This window comes from Ambystoma mexicanum, chromosome 12 (assembly GCF_040938575.1).
Source record: "Ambystoma mexicanum isolate Mex_15411 chromosome 12, UKY_AmexF1_1, whole genome shotgun sequence".
NCBI lineage: Eukaryota > Metazoa > Chordata > Amphibia > Caudata > Ambystomatidae > Ambystoma > Ambystoma mexicanum.
In genome coordinates this window covers 967,377,970-967,398,539 of record NC_090936.1, presented here as the reverse complement: position 1 = coordinate 967,398,539, position 20,570 = coordinate 967,377,970, and the positions used below count along the sequence as shown (strand labels likewise).

The 20,570-nt window shown below is 45.1% G+C and overlaps 1 protein-coding gene across 1 annotated transcript in view; it reads right to left on the bottom strand.

Moving 5' to 3' along the window:
• Positions 1-18,670, bottom strand: part of GOLGB1 (golgin B1) — a 959,320-nt gene extending 940,650 nt beyond the window's left edge. The window contains exon 1 of the mRNA XM_069629448.1: positions 18,572-18,670. The gene's annotated coding sequence lies outside the window, so the exon portion shown is untranslated. The remainder of the gene's footprint in view (positions 1-18,571) is intronic.
• Positions 18,671-20,570: the final 1,900 nt, after the last annotated feature.

The window sequence follows — 20,570 nt, the reverse complement described above, 5'->3', positions numbered from 1 at the left end:
GGCCAAGCAGATGCGTGGAGAACCAGTTACTTCACTGGTAGTCTTTAGCCTACTGGCTTAGTAGGTAGAGTCTTTAGTGCCGGGCGGAAATGTCTTTAGAGTTGGGGATGTTCTGTTGCACATGTAAGTCTCATTCAAATAATTGCGCAGCGTTTGCTGGGAGTTGCGCGAGGCGCATTTTACTATTGTTCTTTTTTATTTCACAAGCGTTGCCCAAGTTCATAGAAGGAAAGAGAAGTGCGTGCAAGCAGAAGGATACCTTTTCTGGTGAGTATGCGCTGCGTTGAAGTCTGAGTTAAGCGAGCACTGTCTAACGTTGTCTTTTCTTCTTAACAAGAGCTGCTGGGAGTTCGTGCAAGGATCCAGAGTGAAACCGGAGCTGCAGGGCGTTCGAGTGATGATCCCGAGCAAAGATCCGATGACTGCAGCTGCTGGAGTTCTAGAGAAGAACCGAAGAGATGATCTGAAGCTGGTCCGATGAAGCAGAGACTGTGCGCACATTGACAGAAGGATTCCAGGAACAGAAGCGCAGTGAGCATGTTGCTTGCACAGCATACAGGAGACAACACGAAGCGCTGAATAGTCTTGGGGCGTGGCTTATATAGTCAGCCACGGCCAAGCACTAGAGCGCTCAAGTAGTTCAACACACTTCCTTACTGGCCACAGGAAATGAACAGGAAGTGAGCAGGAAGTAAGAAGGAAGTGACCAGGAAGTGACATTAAAAGATGCTAGGGGATGATGCTAAAGGCTAGGAAATACTTCTATGTAGTACATGCCTAAACTGCCAAGCTCTTACCCACCTTGCCCCAGTTAAGCACCCAGTATTCATGACAGATTCCTGATGGAAACAAGATGGCTCCCGTGGCCTCTTGCCTTCCATCGCCTGTTACCTTGATCTTCCCAAAGTCCCGGGAAGCCCGGACTCTGTCCCTTCCCCCTGACTGGCTGTAAGTTCCATATATGTTAGTTTGGGGTTAAGTGCCAACCAGACTGGCTGGAGCCTTCCCAACGACTGTATGTTGTGGGTACACCTGTGGGTGGGACCTGGGTGAATGGAATGTGTGACAAATAGACACTTTTTGTTGCCTGGTATCTGGTATTTGACACAATGACTGAGACAACCCTGCCCGAAACTGGTATGAATGCAGTGTGTAGTGTTGAATGGCGTGGTACTTGTCCAAAGCCACATTCTGTGTTGAGTATCTGGATGGAGAAGAATGGCCTGAATGCACCATGCGCATGATTGGCTGACTGACTGCTGAATGCCCTTCTGAGTGATTGGTTGCTTGAGTGTGACCCAGCAGAATGAATGGGAGATCAACAGAATATCTGGGGGCCTCTAACTGCCTGAAATCGTTCCGAAGCTGAAGAGAAACTGGATGTTGAAACTGAAGCTTGACCTTGAAGCCCTGCTGGAAGAAAAGAATTGATGTTGCTCTACTTCGCCGATCTGAAAGTAGTTGTGTCTCCAAGAACTGATCCAAGAGAGGACCTGGTAACGAGACCTCTCCCAGAACTACGAGGGATCATCGTGCACCAGCTGATCTTTGCCAAAGCTCCCTGGTAGACAGACCTACGAAAGGCTGTCGACCGGAGACGGGGACTGCTGCGGAATCCCAAGGAGAAGTGGCCGGACCGTCGAGGACCGCCGTCGCCGACCGGAGCCACCGTGCTCCCGTTGCCCAAGAACATTTCATCCAAGGACGCTCTCGTCTGCACCGTCGACCACTTTGTCCCACCGGAGAAAGTTGAGGCCGTCGACACGCCGAGGAGCATCCGCCGGTGGGTTTCCCACCACCTAAAGACCACAGAGACGCCGGACGACTCGACACCCTTGCTGGGCCACAGTTCTTCATACTCTTTGCGATCTTGAACTATTGTTATGCTCACCTGGTTTCTGCGGAGGCGTTGGGGCACGGTTGCAGCACTCCCGAGGCTGAGGTCGCTCTGGTCCGAATTATGTGGCGACTGGTGGTAATATGTGGTTCTGCTCGGGACTGCTCCTGTTGATTAGTTTTGGCGAGCACTCCGTCCTGCTGCTGCTGGCAGGGGCGCTTGTACAATCTGGACCGAGTTCCTTCACTGGTCCCTTGCACGTGGTAGTCCAGTCCTGCTGAGACTAAGCCACTATACTTCAGTTAAGTGTTCCTGTTTGCCTTTGTCTTTCCTCATCTGTTTTTGTTGTATTGTAAAGTTTGTTGTCTTGTATTGCTGTACATTCCACTTTCGTTGTTTGCTCTTTTGCTTTCCTCCCTTGCAGGTGATGTTGCCGGCCCGGCAGAAGCTGCAGAGCTCGAGGCGGCAGCCGGAGGGAAGGAAGAACGAAGCTGCAGCGGTACAGTAGCTGGTAAGTTGTTAACTAGGGGGCGCGCGGGGTTCAAATGCAGCGCGGCCCTAGGGCGGATGTTCTAACCTTGTCTTTCTTCTTCACAGGGTCCGAGTTCATGGATGAGGAGCACGGTGCTGCAGCATCAGGATCAAGAACACGATGTCAGGAGAGGAATCTGCAGATGAAGCGATGAAGCACCGGTTTCCTAGAGGTGAGTATGCAGGAGAATGCCTGGTTTCAAAGGTAAGTAAACTGGTTCAAGTGATGGTGAGCGTCACGTTGCACACAAGTGCACAGTAACGCGAAGCACCAGCCTTAAGGATGGAGCAGTTTATATAGCTGAGCTTCTGAAGCCACGCCCACCAGGTTCAACCTGCCTGCCACACCCGATGAGTCAGCACATGAAGACCAGGCCTAGGGAGCCACACCCGATGAGTCAGCACATGAGGATGTTCTCAGGAATAAAGGCTTTCAGCTCCTGGAAAGTTCTTGTAAAATAAAAGCACTCCTGCACTGAAATTAAGTAAAAGCACTCCTGCACTGAAATAAAGTGTTCCTGCTCACATCTCTATATGAGCATGGCGCGGCGCCAGGAGTGAGTCCAGCCAGGGCCCCTGTGTTTATGGGTCCCAAAGGGACATTAGTGAGTCAAGTGACCCATTGCCCCCATCACTAGATGGTGTGGTTTTTGTGTTCTGGGCCTGTGGCCATGACAACTATCGACATCGAGGTGCCCCGCACACCTCTTCCTTGCAGGACGTCTACGCTCGGTCGTCGACGAGCACCGCTAGGAACGAAGCTGCCACTTCACCGCCGTAGTTCACCCTGTTCATTGCCGAACGTTCGATGACCCGTGGCTCCTGCCTTAAAGGGAGTGCACTCAAGAAGGGCTGTCGATTTCCCAACGAGGAACTCTACAACACCAGGTACTTTGGGGTTGCTGAACTATTGGAAAGACTCTTGTGAACAATATATGGACTGGGCTTGTGATATATCTTTATTCTACAGGTTGCCCAGGTTGGGGGGGGGGGAAATCTCCACACAGAACTGTGTCTAGGTAATGGGGCAAGTATTCTGCCAATTGTTCTAACCAACTGCTTTCCTCATATCTATTGTTGGTTTCCTTTACGAACTGATTTGTGTGACATTTAACAGTTGATGCACTTTAAAGAGATTGAATAGTGATTGTGGTACCACGTAGAACTGTATAGATTTGCCATTGTAGATTAACCGAGTACAAAGTGAGTTATTGTGATATTGTACATAACCTTGAACATTAATTATATAAAGACTGTGTTTTAACTAATACAGTGTGCGGACATTCCTTTGTGGGTGCTTGGGGACTACACTGTACTTAAGAACCAGCCCGCATCACCTCCTGAGAAGCTAGGCCTTGATTGCTCGCCCAAGTTTACCAAATAGAGAATCTTGGCTGGGGTCCTCTGTGCCCGTCCTCTACCATATAGAGAGCAGGAGTACAGACACCCCCCCTCCAGTCTTTACACAGGACTCGGGCCAGCTGGGACTTGTAATGAATTATGGTTGTATATGCATGTGTACCTATGTGATGATGTCACGACCTACCACAGACAAAACCTAAAAAGAGGGTGTGTTGTACACATTAACTGAAGATGGTAGTTAAGATTATCATGACCAATGAGAACGGGGGAATTGGAAAAAGATTGGATTTCTTTTGTATAGGTCTTGACCAATCACATGTGGGGAATGGCTTGTAATAAAATATATGGGAATGTTTTAACTGTTGCAGACATTTATATAAATGTATCAACTTATGTGGTTTGGAGAGACTCAGGTTAGTTTGACTCTACAGCGTCATCTAGCCCCTCCCCGCAAATTGTACAATAAACTTGCTTTACGTACAAACGTGCACTCGCTTCTTAAGTGGTGGGCCTGCGAGGGTTGAGGTGATTAAAGGCCCATCCGCACACTGAGTGGGGATAATGTCTATACAGATCACGGAACACAGTGACCATGCCCTAATACATTTAGATATTGATATTCGGAAAGAGATGCCCAAGATACATATGGAAGGCATACTCACTGTGAACAAACAAAGCAATCGCCTTTATTAGTCCAGGTGTAATATCATAATTCAGGACCTGAACAAAGCCTGCGCTCTGGTTATGCTGGCGAGTCGCAGAGTTCAAGAAGAATACGATGGTTGGATAAGTTTAGTTATGAATGAATGGGATAAACAAAACCCAGGGATGGAATTTAAAATTGGCTATGACACATACGATAGCTTAATAGCAGACAGAAAGCGCAAGCTAAGAACGACAATTCGCGGAATAACCAAAGGGCTTGGAATATTTACTGAACGAACACCATGAGTCAGATGGAAATAAAAAATGACAACACATGCTGAAGATCTTAGCCTGCCAGGACTCAAAAGAAATGTTGGGGTCTGGTAAACAACAGTATAGGTAGGCCAAACACAACCTTAATCAATACTTGAACAATGGCAAATGGGTGGAATATGTTACAGAAATCTATTCCCCACCCCCAATATGAAAACCGTATTGATACCTTCGACATCAACTCATTTTAATGTGGAAGATACAGTAGCATTGATAAGAGGCCTCAAATATTCTGGGGCGCTTGGCCCAGACGGTCTGACAAATAATAATGAAAGAAGATCCCTGCAAACTACAGGCTTCTCTCCATGCTCGACGTATCTAGCAAGGTATTGGCTATAATATTGCGCAGGGCACTGAACCACTGGGTCAGGGTGGAGAATATACTAAACGTGGCTCAAAAGGGTTTGCGAAGCCATTGCTCGACAGCCCATAATATCCTAATTTGGAGGGCCCTCACTGATAGAGCCAAAGAGGTCCAGGGTTCCCGGATATTTGTGGCTTATATCTATCACAGTGGTGCTTTTGACTGTGTAAACACGGTAAAACTTTTGCTAAAACCGAAGAATTGGGGTATAGAAACTCCATTCAGATACAGCAGCTAGGGGCAAATTAACTAAACTAATAAAAGTCAATAGGGAACTAAAGCAGGAGTGTGTTTTTGCCCCCGTGCTTTTTAACCTCTACTTGGCCGATTTGCCTGAAGCGCTATCTAAGATCAGGAAATGTCTGCCGAACAGGGAACACCTGCCCCTGCTTGCCTACGCAAAGGACAACCATCATGGATTAAACTCAGATCAGACTCCTAAGAACAAGGAAAGCACTTATGAACTATTCTCGGGAGAACGATCTCACTATGAGCTGTAAGAAAAACTGTATCATGTACTTTGGCATGAAGAAGCGCCCTACGCTGGATGATCTCTGGGTTGAGAATAGCATGATCGAGTTTGTCCCATAGGGACCCGGGATCCCTAATTCCGAACAGATCGTAAAAGGACCTTATGGCCTGTATTCAATTAAAAACGCACAGAAGTTAGTTGCCAGTATGAATCTTATCAGAACCCATAATTGCTTTAGCATTAGCGGACTGGAGACTATACACAAAGCATTGTTCCAACTGTTTTGTACAGCCTTGAGAGCTGGGGATTAGCAGTAGGTGGCTTAATCGACTAGAAGGGTAATTTTACAATGCATTTTAGGCACATCCAACAGAGTTCCTATGTGTATGCTTAGGCTAGAGCTAGGCCTAACCTCCCTAACCACCCTATATACTATGCTTAACATTAGAAGGACGGCCATATGGCTTAAAATCAACAAACATCCCACAATTCCAATCTATGACCTGTTGGGCCTAGAAATGAGCGAAAGGGATAGCAAATGTTGACATGTATTTAGGTACTCCTATATATCTTGCACAGAGAATATTGAATGGTCCATCGACTGGGCATCTGAGCCTCGCAAATTAACCTCTCAACTATGTAATAAAGCCACTAGCTGGGATTTCTGTACTAATTTGGCCCTGCTAAAACGCTATCGGACCACACAGGCGTTTGTGGAACATACTTATATCCCAGGTATGCTACAGCCCTATTTACTCAAATTCGGCTTTAGAACTACAAGGCTATTTATGATGGCACGATTTAACCAGCTTCCATTCTTGGCACTTACAGGCGCGTGCTTGAATATGCCATGGAAAGAGAGAATCTATTGCTTATGCCAAGTGAAAAGCGAAGCAGAAACACAAAAGGCACTTACTCACCCAATGCCTGTCACTAAGCAACAAGTGCACTGAACTCTTCAGCCATTTCGTGCACAATAGTAACACACTGGCAACACCAATGTCCTGGGGCAGATATATGGCGGGCTCAACGCCAGCGCTAACAATTGCATTAATGAAGCTTTGGTAAGCCGCACTACCCACAATAGTGGATGCCACTAGGGCACTTGGTGTAAACAATTAGGCTGTATTTAACATTGTTAGAACTGCAAATGACAGCAATATCATTTTACATTAATTCATGTTTAATGTAATGATTGTGTATACTTGGTTTTTTATTGTATGCTGCTAATATAACCATGTTATACTAATGTATGTAGTGAATTTGAAATATGGTGTGAAATAATTCTTGCTGAAGCACACCAAGAATTAAATAAAAGATAGGTTTATTTCAATCAATGTTGTTAACAACTTCTTTAGGTTTCTTAACATTGCCATGATGTGCTCCCTTCGCATTCATTACTGCCATATGGGGGCTTGTTTTGGAGTGTATTCCCTATTGGACTTTCCTTCCGAACCTTACTAGACAGTGATGTGGGGATTTGGGAGCTCTAAATCCATATTTTCCATTTCACTTCCCTTCTGGGGCCATTGCAGGTTTATGGCAGCCAATATGCCGCTTTAATCAAAAGACTATGCTTCCCAGAATGCCTAGCCTACTGCTTCCTCTCCACCCTTGCAGGATAAGGTTGGATGGAGGATAAGGAGTACCTGTGGCTGGCAGGTGCTAAGAAATAGCACACCTGAGGCATGTGCTCATTAGCTAGCTTTAAAAGGCTCACTTTGCGTCAGCCCAACGCTGGTAATTGTTCTAGTTTGTTGTTTGTGACTGGTCCCTTGTTCCTGGTTCTTATACTTAGTTTCTAGTTCCTCATTCCTGGATCTCGAATTTAGTGTGCTTAATAGTATATTCTGCTTTCTGGAGGCCCTTTCTGTCTCACTCTGTTTTGCAGAAAACACTTTCCAGTGCTTTCATAATCCTATGCAGCCCAGTTTGACTGTCTTTTATATTTCTTTGAACTTGCCCTATTCTGCAGTGTAACCTTGATCCCTTAGACACCCCTCGTTGAGAGTTCCTTTTTTTTACCCTTTTCCTTTCCTTTTCTTTCCTGTGTGGGCTTGTAATTTAGTTTGCCCTGCTCGTGTTCCTTGGAGTCTGTTCCTGGTTTTCCCTAGCACTTCTCTCTTCATTCCCTATCGATTGTTAGGTGTGGTGTGCTGTTGTGCCAAGTTCCTGTGTGAATGCCTACGTTTTACTTAATCTTCTGTGAGCACTATTCTTACTTGTCCCTTCTAAGGATTCTTATATATATTAAGTTATCCTCTCTTTGCTGTTTTAGCCTTTCTGGGTCCCTGTTTGATTGCCAGGGTTTGTGGGCTGCGCTAACATTCCAGGTGGTGTTTGTTATCCTTGTGAGTATTGTTTTAGGTTACCATCCTGGGTGTTAGCTCATACACCCTGTCATTTACTGGTCCTGTATGTGGGCTTAGCGCCGACAATACCTGTAACAAACTGTGGGTGAGGGGCTTGCAGACTCTCTTTGTAATCATAAGGAGCTTCTCAGTGTTTACCCCACATCTCTTTTCCTATTGTTGTATCATGTTCCACTTGAACATCCTGGGGTTAGCGTGCATGTTTCTTGGTTACTGGGTGCATGCTGTTTGATACTTATTACCCACGGTGGGATCTTGTGCACATTTCGTTGGCCATATCCACTTCCTTATATCGCCCCATGACATATACGTAGCAAAACATCCTGTTGTCGCGGCCCGTAATAGATTGTACATTATCTGCCATTGTGCCGTTCTGGCAGTAGACCTGTTATTCCTCAACCAGTTTTTATATTGTCTTCTAAGATTTTTGATGCTAACCATACAGGCTGAAAGATCTTGCTAAATACATTTACGGGAAGGTGGATATTACGTTTAGGCGCTCTTTTTCTCCCCAATTTCTGCATCGTAAAAACTGTGAGGATTACGAATGTATACTTGCACCCATTTATTAGGAATATTAATGAAGTAGTGATCTTGCTTTGAAATGGCATCAATAATCATATTGGGAGCCAAAAAAAGCATTATGGTAATGAAATCTGAATTGACGGTGACAAAATAATATAATTTGACTATATTATTTTCATTACAAATAATGCGATTATCTTGGGATATAATGGCCTTATTTTTCAGTGGCCTGGGATGATTTAGCTGTTCATCAGAACGAAAGTTAAGGACCAATGGAGAATGATCATTAGCAGCATTAGGATTACCAAGAAACATTTTGCTGACATAATCGATAGTGCTTCTTGAGTTGCCATTAGACAATGAATATACACACAATTAAGAGTCTTGAGAAGTCATTTAATTAATGTATCTTAATCCATGGGTAGCTGTGAAATTAAGCCATTTCTTTCCTTGCTCTATGCTTTCTTGACAATACTCCATTAGGTAAGGTATCCACATATTCTAATCCCATGGCACCTTTGCACTGCTAAGTGGCAGTATGCATTTAAGTTCCCACAGATGAATTACCTCATCGTCTTGATGTGTCATCCAGTTGCATTCACCTAAAATATTAGCAATCTTGTTCTTTTTTTTTTTCCAAGATGGCCGCCGAGGAGTGAAGGTGCACTCCAGTAAGCTCATGCCAAGGAATGCCATCTGCAAGAGTTAAATAGCCTGAACTTTTTTGATGTTTATTAATAGAAATGAGGCGGGTAGTTCTGTTTCTGAAAGTGAGTTCTGCTAATCAGATCCCGTTTTTCATAATCTTCCATGCCAAAACTACAGTGTACTCATAAGCCCTTTCTCTCCCTGTCCCCTGAAATCCCAGCACCAGCCCTGCAGTGGCAGCAAGTAGGTTCAATAGTTGCATGTGCAATCAGCTGCTGGAACACAAAGTTACAACAGGCAAAGGTGGCTTTTCAATCATATGCATCACTGATTCAAATTATAACAAATGTGTATCCTAGTCAGCTTGGTGGCACGTTAAATTGGAAATATAAGCCATGCCTGGTTATGGCATGGTGGATAATAGAGTCACACTGTTATACAGCCACAGCATTGGTTATCATATTAGCGTAAGCTTGCTGAGCAGTGCTCAGCTATAACAAGGCTGATGCATATTTGACATCTGGTCTGGCTGTCTCCACAACAGCCATGTGGGATAATGGTCAGGAAGCTGCGTTTTGATCCTACTGAGGAAGACCAACACCTTCCTACCAGAGCACAGAAATCCGCCCTGGGTGATCCCCTGGGAATCAGTGCTTCAAAGGCTGCCCTGACATAAAGCCACACTCATACCAGGGTACTGATCACTGAAGTCTTTTTTACATCAAAAGACATGGGAAGGGGTGGGGTTAGAGTAGCCCAGGAGAGAGGTGTTCCACCGTATTGGTTTCTTCTGAGGCTCTCTATTATACTTCCTGCCCCCAATTCCCCAACACACCCACCTAATACAACTGGGTAGCATGTTGGAAGGTGAAGGACACTTGTTAAAAAGCCTGGATTAAACTTCTGACAACACGTTTGATTTAGACCAATGCACTACATAACAGTTTGCCCTTATAAGGAGAGGAATCCCTCTCCTTAGTTGATTCCTTTTTGGACTTGCAGAAAAAAGATTCACTAGAACTCTGTTAGGAATCCAATTTATTCCAAAATCCTCTCGCACTGAGGTGAAGACAGAGAGCTCCAAGGCAGAGGAAACCTATGTCCCCTAACCATCCTCATGGAACATTGTGGCTGATGCTGCTGTGGGCCAAGGCTGCCTGTGCACTGGATCCAGGAACCTGCTGGAGGTGAAGGACCCCCTGTGGATCCTCCCAGCAATCCAGCAGCAGCCTGGGCCCTGTTTTACCACCTCAAGACTATTTTGAGTCGGCTAAACCGCACTCAACTCACTTAAAGCCGTCATAGAACCCGCAGTGCTGCTTTTCATGCTCTACAATCTTCAAACTTCTTCTTCGAGCTGTTTCGAGACTGACTCAAACCAGTGAACAGTATAGCCACTGCGGCTCAATGCTGTGGAAGCATCTGACTCAATCTATCCTGATTCTTGATTTACCAACTCAGTCCAACAGAAGCCGCATCTTAACATAACTCAAAAGGCGACTTGACCTGCCTCAAACACTAACTCGTCCCAGCGGATGCATCGTTTCAACCCAACTTGAGCTGCTTGGACCCATTGAGAGCCCCAAATCGAAGCTGACTCACCACTGGAGCAATGCAGTTCGACTGCAGGAAAGCACCAGGAAGCCTGGCTTGACTATTGAGCACCCAAGACAAGAACTAAAGGTATTCTGAAGAGGCTCTGTCTCCCTGGACCACCTTAAAGGAACATGGTGACTTTAAAGCCACCCTTCTATACCTTTTAAAGACATTCTTGAACATTGACATTTCTGCTGAAGTCCCTCACATTAACATCAATGGTTATCTACCCAGAGGATCCTTTCCTAGCAAAGTATGCATGCTGTGTACCCCCTACCAGGGTGGGTCTCTAGTTTTTTTAATTAGCTGTGTCAATTTCTTGTTCTTTTCTAGATTCTGGGTTCGGAATTCTTTACTTTGGTACCAATGTACTATTGTTGTGTGTGTTGCAAATGTATTACCTCCTAACTCACCTGAAGAACACTGCATGCCTTCAGCCAAAGTTACCAAAAGAGAAGAATGAGGTATACCCGTCAGGCTGTGCCTGTTTCAATATTACGATTGGTATCACTACGGGTTAAGTAGTAGCGTGCAGCTGAGTAATGTTTTTAAAACACTACTCATCCCTGTGCTTTTGCAGAGCAGTAGTCATTGTGTCACACTGTATCAAATCACTGTTCCCCAGAACAGAATCAACACAGCACAATCATTCAGTCTGTCTGGATGAACTTTGGCCAATGCCTATGTGAAAATGCTCCCCCTCTTAATGGATTTGTTGGGCTTAAACTGGCAATAAACATGACGGATTCATGAATATGTATAGGTGCATCCTTTACTTATTGCTTCAATAGGCATTCTGTTCGCTACTTCTCATTTGGTGTAGCGTCCATCGTGTAGGTTTGCTTATATTTAACCACCTAAGCGCAGGAGCAGACAGAACGTACAATTATTTGCTATGTAATTTAGGGCAAACATACTCACCTGGGCAGCAGGTTTTATTTTTTTATTGTATGCGGGTTAAAAAAACCTTTACAATTAGAACAAAATAAGAAATTATACTTAACACATTACACATTAATACACCAGAGCAATACAAATAAAATATCATCCAACAATAAGTCAAACATTCCGAAATATATTTACATCTGTAATTTCACATACATGAGAAAAGGACTAAATCAAATTCATATTCAGGACTAAATCAAATTCATACTCTTGATAAAAACCGATATCGCAATACCTTTCCAAGTATTCTTGAAATTTAAACATCTCCACCAAAAGGTTTAATTATCTAACAAAGTCAGAAATTTGGAATTTAGCCAGGATTTTCATTCTAAGCTCAGATAGGGCTTGGTAGTAAAGCAGCAAGTGCTTAATACTTTCTTCTGGTGCATTACAGAATCTACATCCACTGTTGTTAGTGGAGATAAGCTTTCTCCTAAGTTGGATCTCCCTAGATGTGAGCAAATTCCACCGGAATCTCATTAGTATATCCCTAGGGATTTGAGATGGAAACAAAGTGAACATGGTAGAAAGGGACCCCCGTTTTTTGTGCTAATGAGCCAGATGGCTCATTGATGGATAGGAATGGAACAATTCAGCTGTAACTATCCAATCATGATCCATCAGTGTCCTCTTAACTTTAAGTGGGTTAGCCTAAAGTGTGCCTACGTCCAAGATAGAAGTGTTTCACATCTTTAACCAAAACCAGGCAAGAAGTGCGAGGAGGGTGAACTTGATGCACTCCTAAGTGTCTGGCCCATCGCTTCATATACCGTACCTGAGGACAGGGCAGTCAGCTTTGCAAATAGAGTAACCATACACCATTCGACTCAGGCTTTTAAGGAGATTATACCAAGATCGAATCTGATGGCTGCTAATGCAATTGCAAAAGGAACCCTTAATACTCTACGCCAAAATCTTGCCTCTATAAGGTCCAGAACTTTAAAGATGGGCGTCCCATAAAGTTCAAGACCATAGGTAACCTTGGGAACGATCTTACCCTCATAAAATACCAGTACAGGTTTTAAAGAAAAGCGCCCATATTTATGGTCCAGCTTAATCGCCTGGTTCTGTAACAAGATGGCTTTTTGGCACACGATCTCCTGAATGTTCTTTAGGCCCAGTTGTGCGCTAAAGTGGAAACCCATATAGGTAAAACTCGAGCATGTCTTAATCATCACTTTATCAATCGACCATGTGGGACTGGCCTTTTTTCCCTACTTTAGTGAAAGCCAGGATCTTTGTTTTGCTGGGGTTTATTAATGGCACATTCTCTTTAGCATAGTTTGAGAAAGCATTCAATAATCTCTAGAGGCCAACCTTACATTTATCAAAAAGGAGAAAATCGTCTGCGAGGCCATCCAGGATATTTTATACGGACCCACTTTAGGAGTAATTAAGGCCACTTTCTCAAGCCGCTCAGACGCATCTGACATGTACTGGTTAAACAACCAAGGGGCTAATACACAGCCCCGTCTCAGCCCCACAAAGATACTAATTCTCTTGGATAGATCACCCTCATTGTTCAGTCCAATCTGAACCCCAGAATTCTCATACATGCCCATTACTAATTGCAGCAGGCCATTAGGCAGCCCCCATTTTGCCAATTTGCACCACAGTTTATTCTGATCTACCCGGTCAAAGGCTGCAGATAAATCTATTAAAGCCACGTAGGTACATCCATCAGGCCCTGACCATGCCGATTCATGGAGGGTTTTCAGTATTAGGCCATTTATGTTTGTTGAATGGCCTTTAAGAAACCCATTCTGGAATGTATTCAGGCCATGCATACTAGTAGCTCAATTCTCCAGATGGTTCGGAAAAAGGGAACTAAATATCTTGCAATGCAATCTGCAGCAATTAACGAAATGGGGCGATCATTTGTGGGATCTGACCTACATCCCTTTTTGAAAATTGGGTCTATGTGGGACATGCTCCAAGAGTCTGGCTGCAATCCAGTATTAAGGATGCTCCCAAAAAGCAGGAATAGAACATTAGCCCAATTGCAAGGATCGTTCCTATAGGTACTATTAGTAAGGCCATTCTGCCTTGGGGATCTAGTCCTCTTACATTTAGTTAATAGCATGCAGATATCTTCTATTGCCAGATCTACAGGCCAATTATAGTCAAATGTCTGGATAGTAAAAGTTGGACCGTTACCGGTGTTACCAGTGGGGATATCATATATGTCCTTAAAATACTTTATCCACTGTTGTTCCGGAATCACATTAATTAAAGCAGTGTTAATAAGAGGGTCTTCATTATTAATCAAAGACCAAAAAGACCCCGCATTGGAAGAAACCAGACTCTGTAGCATAGCCCCAGCATCACGTTGCATCATAGAGGCTCGTTTTGACTTGCAAAATGTGTTATAGCTTTGCTTGATTTTTTTAATCGCCTTCTGTTTTATGACCTGGTCCAGTGATGAGGTCTTCAACTGTCTGACCTCCTTCCTCATAATAGATTTTTCTTTTGCTATTGCCTCGTTGAAAATAGTTGGGTTCCTATGAGGCTTCACTGATCTAAACCCACTATTCATTTTTACACAAGTAACCAGTTCACACATGAAAACATCAAAATACTTAACATTGAACACCTCCATTTTCCACTTCAGCATGGTCGTTAGCATAGTGTCTTCCAGTTCCCGATTCAAGATCACAATATTTGGATCGGAGCAACGAATCGCACTGCATGATGCATTTGTTTTTAAATTATACAACCTGGAGCGTACCCTGGTATTGAAAAGAAGGTTGAATTCCACGCTTAGAATACCATGGTCACTTCAGTCATTCCGGGACACAGAGAAGGAGGGACCGCAGTTTGAGAGATAATCATCCACAAAAACATAATCCAGTATGGAAGCAGAGTCACCTCTGAACCATGTTTGCATATTACATTTCTTTCCGAAGTAAAGCCCATTTAGCGGGAAAAGCCCCAATGCCTCTAGGGCCAAACACCAGCTTTTGCCCAATTGTGTTTTATAGTTTTTGGGGAACATATCAGAAGACATTTCTACCAATTAATTATCCTGATCTTGAAAGTTTGAATTCAGAACGCCAGCAAGGTTAGCCACTTAGAGGTACAATCCGAAATGACCTGTAAGAAATGTTCAAGGTCTGCAATCTCCCTGTGCCAATAAATATTAATCAGAATGATCTTAAAAGACAAATCAGTAGAAAACAGGGGCAACTCCATGGACCAAAATGGAAACCCATCCAAAGCAACGACATGCATACCCAGAGAGGAGTCCACAGAGGTTATAAGTCCCCCAGACGCCCAGCCTCCCTTACTTTCCCTGGCTGATTGAGAGAATACCTGGAATCCATCTAGTACAGGGGCCTCCATCAATCAAGTCTCCTATAATAGGATACAATTAGCCTCTTTTAAGGCACCCACTGCTGCAGGGTTGGTAAACAAATGGTGACTCCCCCTAGTGTTCCACGATTTAATACATAGATACATTTCCCCTTCATTAGGGGGTCACATTGAAGCTGGCTATGGGGCTGTTTTTCTCCAAAGGGTTGACGCGAGTGCTAGCCAATTGATATTGACAATGTCTGACTGAGTGTCAGCATTCACAACTGTTCGGGCCCCTCCCGGGATGGATGAAGCATGATTCGGAGCCGCCCCTGCATGTCCCACACTCCCTCATCTTGAACATTCACATCACAAATGTCAAAGCCAAGGACTTGTAGACAAGACCGTCTTGAAAGGACTAAGTCCTTTACCAGGTTAGAATTTAAATAGATTATGGTGTTTTCAGGGTGGTTCCTGTCCGGGAATGCGACCCGATCAATATTGGTAGAAGTCAGAAGGCCCAGGGCTGAAATCTCCCCAAAGATCATGAAAATATTGCTTCCTTTTAAGCAAATTGGGATATCGGGGCCCAATAAGCTGCATAATTTTAGTAGGCACTCAGGTTTACCCGGGGTCAATTCTTGCTGCGAAACGACTTGATTCATAGTTATCCGGCCCCAGGTGCTAACAGTCCCCCGGGGCTGCTGCAAAATTCTGTACGGTTTGGGCTTGGTATGCTGCAAGCTGGCCAAATTCGCTCTGTTTGCCTGCAGCAAAGGGGGCAACTGAAATCTCCCCAGTAGGTTCCCCACCCCTGCAGCTAATGTTGGATACATATTAGATGGAACACTCCCCTCCAAGCTCAAGCCGGGACCTGAAGTTTTCAATAAGCCATGTTCCGGGGAGGCCAAACAGTTTGGTTTATGCGGCAAGGTGACATGGCTATTAAATAAAGGAAGAGATCTACTTTCATGAGTCTCTGGCATTAGCAAACTACTAGGGTTAGCAAAGACTTGGTTTAGAGTTTCAGGACGATAAAGAGAGAGCAACAAATGATCTTGTTTACTCAAGGGAAAGGGGGTACCAGCTCTTAAGGATTGTGCGATAGTAGGAGTACTAATGATTCCCCGGAAACCTAGAGCCGCCAGCCCACCTGAATCCAGAAGGCCAGCTGCCCCACAGGTCAGGGGAGCAGAATTTCCCACCTCAGGCATTGCACCGGCTTGTGTCAACAGATTGGCATTGCACTCAACGTGATTAGTTGGGGGCACAAGTGGGCGTTCCGCTGTTGCCAGTAAGGTCATGGTCAAAGGATGGTCAGTGGTGGTGGCGATAGGGGGGTTTTTCACGTTGTTATCAGGGAGGTCCAAACCTGTCTCAGAGGAGGAATCTAGACACTGCTTTCGCAGTATGCTGGAGAGGCAGCACCAACTTGGAGGAAGTCCTTTGGGAATTGGACAGTGAACGCTTAGCGCATTTTTCCTTGCCAACGGGAAATTTCTCTAAAAATGTTTTGCCGTTTTAGACTTGGTGATCTTATTTAAAACTGGAAAGTTGCGGCGTGAGTCAAGCCCACTATTGGGTAGCCAGGGTGCATGCATTCGTATATCCCCAGACAGATCTATAATAGTCGGACCTGGGTTGACCGTAGGGACCAGCCCTGAAGCATCTCTCAGATTATTAGTTTGAATACAGGCTTCTCTAAGATTATTACTTTGATTACAAGAGGAAACTTGCAGCAAGGCCCGCAATAAATTCAACTGAGTTGTCCACGATCTCAATTACCACGCTACAGGAAATTGGTTTACCCAGAAGTGGCCCTCCTTCGATGTTAATCAGACACGTTTCAAAACACTGTTTGAAGCATATCTGGTCGAGTTTGTTATTTACCTCCAATAGTACTAAAGAGTTTGCTTTTAGTTTGTTCCTTATGTTATCATACAATGTCACAGAAGAGCTTAGGACCATATTTAAAGCTGATACAGTCAGGTGAGTTAATCGAATTCGTTCATCAACGTCCTGAAGCTTATGGTGCATGGCTGCATTGCCAGACAGGTCAGCTGCTTCAAATGAAAGACTCCGATCTGACACGGGCATGACCATCCGGTTCGTTGGTAATGGAATATGTGTCAATAATATTAGTAAGGACAGTTGGAGAGTCCATGATAGATGCATCACGTTTGCTAAATGTCGCTACCAGACGGACCAACAGTTTCATTATGTGTGTGTAAGAAAAGTGTAATGATTATTTTCCAGGGCAATGTCTGAAAATTCGATGATACTGAGGTCTGTAAGATCTTTTGGCCCTGGCAAAGCATGTTGATCCTTCATAACGTAGTGGTCCAACATGGCAATCCCGTTAATTGGGACACAGATTTCACTTCTGTCCTGGACCCCAGGGATCTCACACAGTAATGGTCCATAAATCGCGGACCCGCGATTGGAACAAAAGGAGAACAAACTCGCTGGGTTTTATAGTCAATAAGTTTTTTCTTTATGCTTTGCAAAGTCCCTGGACTTTTGACCCCGCTCTTGGTAATTTCAGCATTACCAACTTCTGCAGCTGCCGAGTTCTGCAGAGCAGTGGGGTTAAAAGCAAAGGTCTGAGAACTTCTTTGGTGAAGAGCAGATAAACAAGGATAGCATTCTTCATATAGAGTAACTGGGAAAAACACGATTTGGTGGACTGTGCTGGCTAACAAAGCACTGTAGCTTTGAGTGGTGTCAGGAAATGTGGGTTCCTGAGGATCATCCTGGACGGACTGACTCCTTAACGCCGACCTCATGGTCACTTTTAACGCAAGTGAATTTCAGTGATACCTGAGCTGCTGAAGGCTGCACGAAAAGAAAAACAGCACCCGGGCGATCACAAGAACAGTTATTTAATTAACTTTAAATGCCTAGATCAAGGGGTAAAACACCCCTCAGTCTGTAGATCGTTATTTGGATAGGAGGAAAAGCACAGATCAAAGGATATAACACCCTGCAGTCTCCAGGTCGTCTCCCCGCCGTCACAGCAGCAAACGGCAAGTCTCACCGGTACAGCGCTGAGTAGCACGCCACAGCCAGCAGGTTAGCTATTTAAAAATGGTATGTGGTACCTAGCATCATACTTGGGTAATTTCCTCATGTTTATATTTCTAGTGTTGCACTAGCACAGAAGGTATTTATGTAATGTTCCATATTAAACTCAGGTGCTTATTGTGTAACGCTTTCGTGATATTCTGCCGCCATTGTGCCCCAGTTCATAGGGTTAATATACTTTCACGGAAATACATGGAGTTACACTTGCACATGGATTCATCAAAGGCATTGGGAGGCACTGCTGGCAATCATGCAGATTGGAAAAACATGATAATTATGTTGATATCAGAACCGTCATTATTTTGGCTCCACTGGGTGAATTGTGGGAGTCAGGGCAGTGGATTGTGTTATACGTTTGGGAAATGAGTTGCCTCAAGGAGAATTAGACTAACGATGCTAATGATTGGTGTGTTCAGCTACGGAAAGAGGTGCCGCAACAGCCGATGATGGAGACGGTCTTTGCTAATTTCATATGATTCTATGTACACAAGTTAAATATAAACACCGTCCCCAAAACACTGGTGCTCACTGGGAGACACTAAACAAGGTTTTATATTCCTCACCGTCTGTGCTGCAAATCTTCTTTACTTCTGATCTTCAGAAGACCCCGCCCCCTCGGCCACATCAGCACAGGAAACAAGGCGGGCTTCCGGGCTAAAAATCTGACCCCGCCCCATCTCCAATCGCGCCAATCACCCGTTAGAAAATAATGACATTTCTTATGGCTTAGGCTATGTCAGCCAATCATAAGTGAAATTTCGGGCATAAACCCGCCTACTATCATGGCCCAACAGGCGAACCACAGATAGCAAGGACTGACATATATTTCCGTATTGACTAAACAAAGGCCAATCAGATAACAGTAACACGGCAATCTGTCTATTTGGTAGCCAATCAGAAGATTGTTGTTGTTCAGAGGGTTCTCTATTTCTCATCCGAGAAACCGTCCATAGCAACGCCCGCATACTCTTCTTCACGTGACTTTGGCCACGTTTCGTTCACAATCCCTGTCAGGCACGTGGCGTCCGACGTCATCTTGTCCGCCCTCGCATTTTTGTGAGCTGAAACCGGGATGTCTCCGGCTGCAAACAAAAGTAGACGGAATTGGCATGTTATTGAGAGGAATTTAATGTTGTTTGATGAGTGTGTTTGGGGTAGGTAGAATGGCATGCATGCCAACATTCTGTGACCAAAAATCTGTAGGAATCTTAAAGTTTTAAAAATAGGCGAGGAGGTAATGATATGAAGAGGGCGCGTCAGCAGCCCATTGTCATTGAATGAGCCCGCCGCCGCAGGTGCATTCAATGACAATGAGGCGCCTGCCACGCCTTCTGCCATCACGCCAGCTCGGGGGGAGCCCTTGAAAGACTGGCCGGAGTTGACGTGGTGGGGGGCTAATGGCGCCTTTTGTGAAAGGCACTCGTGGCGGAGGGGCGCCCTTAGCCCACCGCCGTGGGTGTTTTTTACATCAAAGGCCTGCATGCTGCGTCTTCTCCCGCTACGCCAGGTCGGGGAAGTCCTTGAAAGACTCCCCCGAGCTGGCATGGTGGGGGGCTAATGGCGCCTTTGGTCAAAGGCACCTGCGGTGGAGGGGCGCATTTAGCCCACCGCTGTGGGTGCCTTTGACATTAAAAACCTGCATGCTGCGCCTTCTCCCGCTACGCCAGCTCGGGGAAGTCCTTGAAAGACTCCCCCGAGTTGGCGTGGTGGGGGGCTAATGGTGCCTTTTGCCAAAGGCACCCGCGGCGGAGGGGCACTTTTAGCCCACCGCCGTGGGTGCCTTTGACATTAACAGCCTGCATGCCACGCTTCTCCCGCTACGCCAGCTGGGGGAAGTCCTTGAAAGACTCCCCCGAGCTGGCGTGGTGGGGGGCTAATGGCGCCTTTTGCCAAAGGCACCCGAGGCGGAGGGGCACTTTAGCCCAACGCCGTGGGTGCCTTTGACATTAAAAGCCTGCATGCCGCGCATTCTCCCGGTACGCCAGCTCGGGGGAGCCCTTGAAAGACTCCCCTGAGCTGGCGTGGGCAAAAAAAAAAATGTACAACATTTTTTTTTTACATTTTTTTTACAAAAAAAATCGGTATTTGGTGTCAAAAAATCGGTAGGCGGTAGGACTGCTTAAAAAGCGGTATCCTACCGCCTAAATCGGTAGGGTTGGCAAGTATGGAATGGGTGGTTTTAGAAAGTGCCGGTTGGATGTGGTTCGGGAGAGACATGGTTGTCTCCTTGGCATACATGCCAACATTTTGTGACCAAAAATCTGTAGGAATCAAAAATAGTAATTGGCATAATGACAACATCACAGGAAGTTATGTCACATGAATTTGACCCAATGAAATGACAGGCCATGACATCACAGGCTGCAAAGTGCACATTTAAAACCCCAGAACCAGAGTGTGACGTCCCAGTTACTTGTAGCGCATGCGCGAGTCTCGTTTGGGACCCGCGCATGCGCAGTTCAATAAACCGCGTCCGTGCGTGCAGTTGCCGCCGGGACGCACAGCAGGCAGCATCGCGTCCCGTGTCTCTGTGATCGTATGCGTGTGTGCATGTATGCGTGT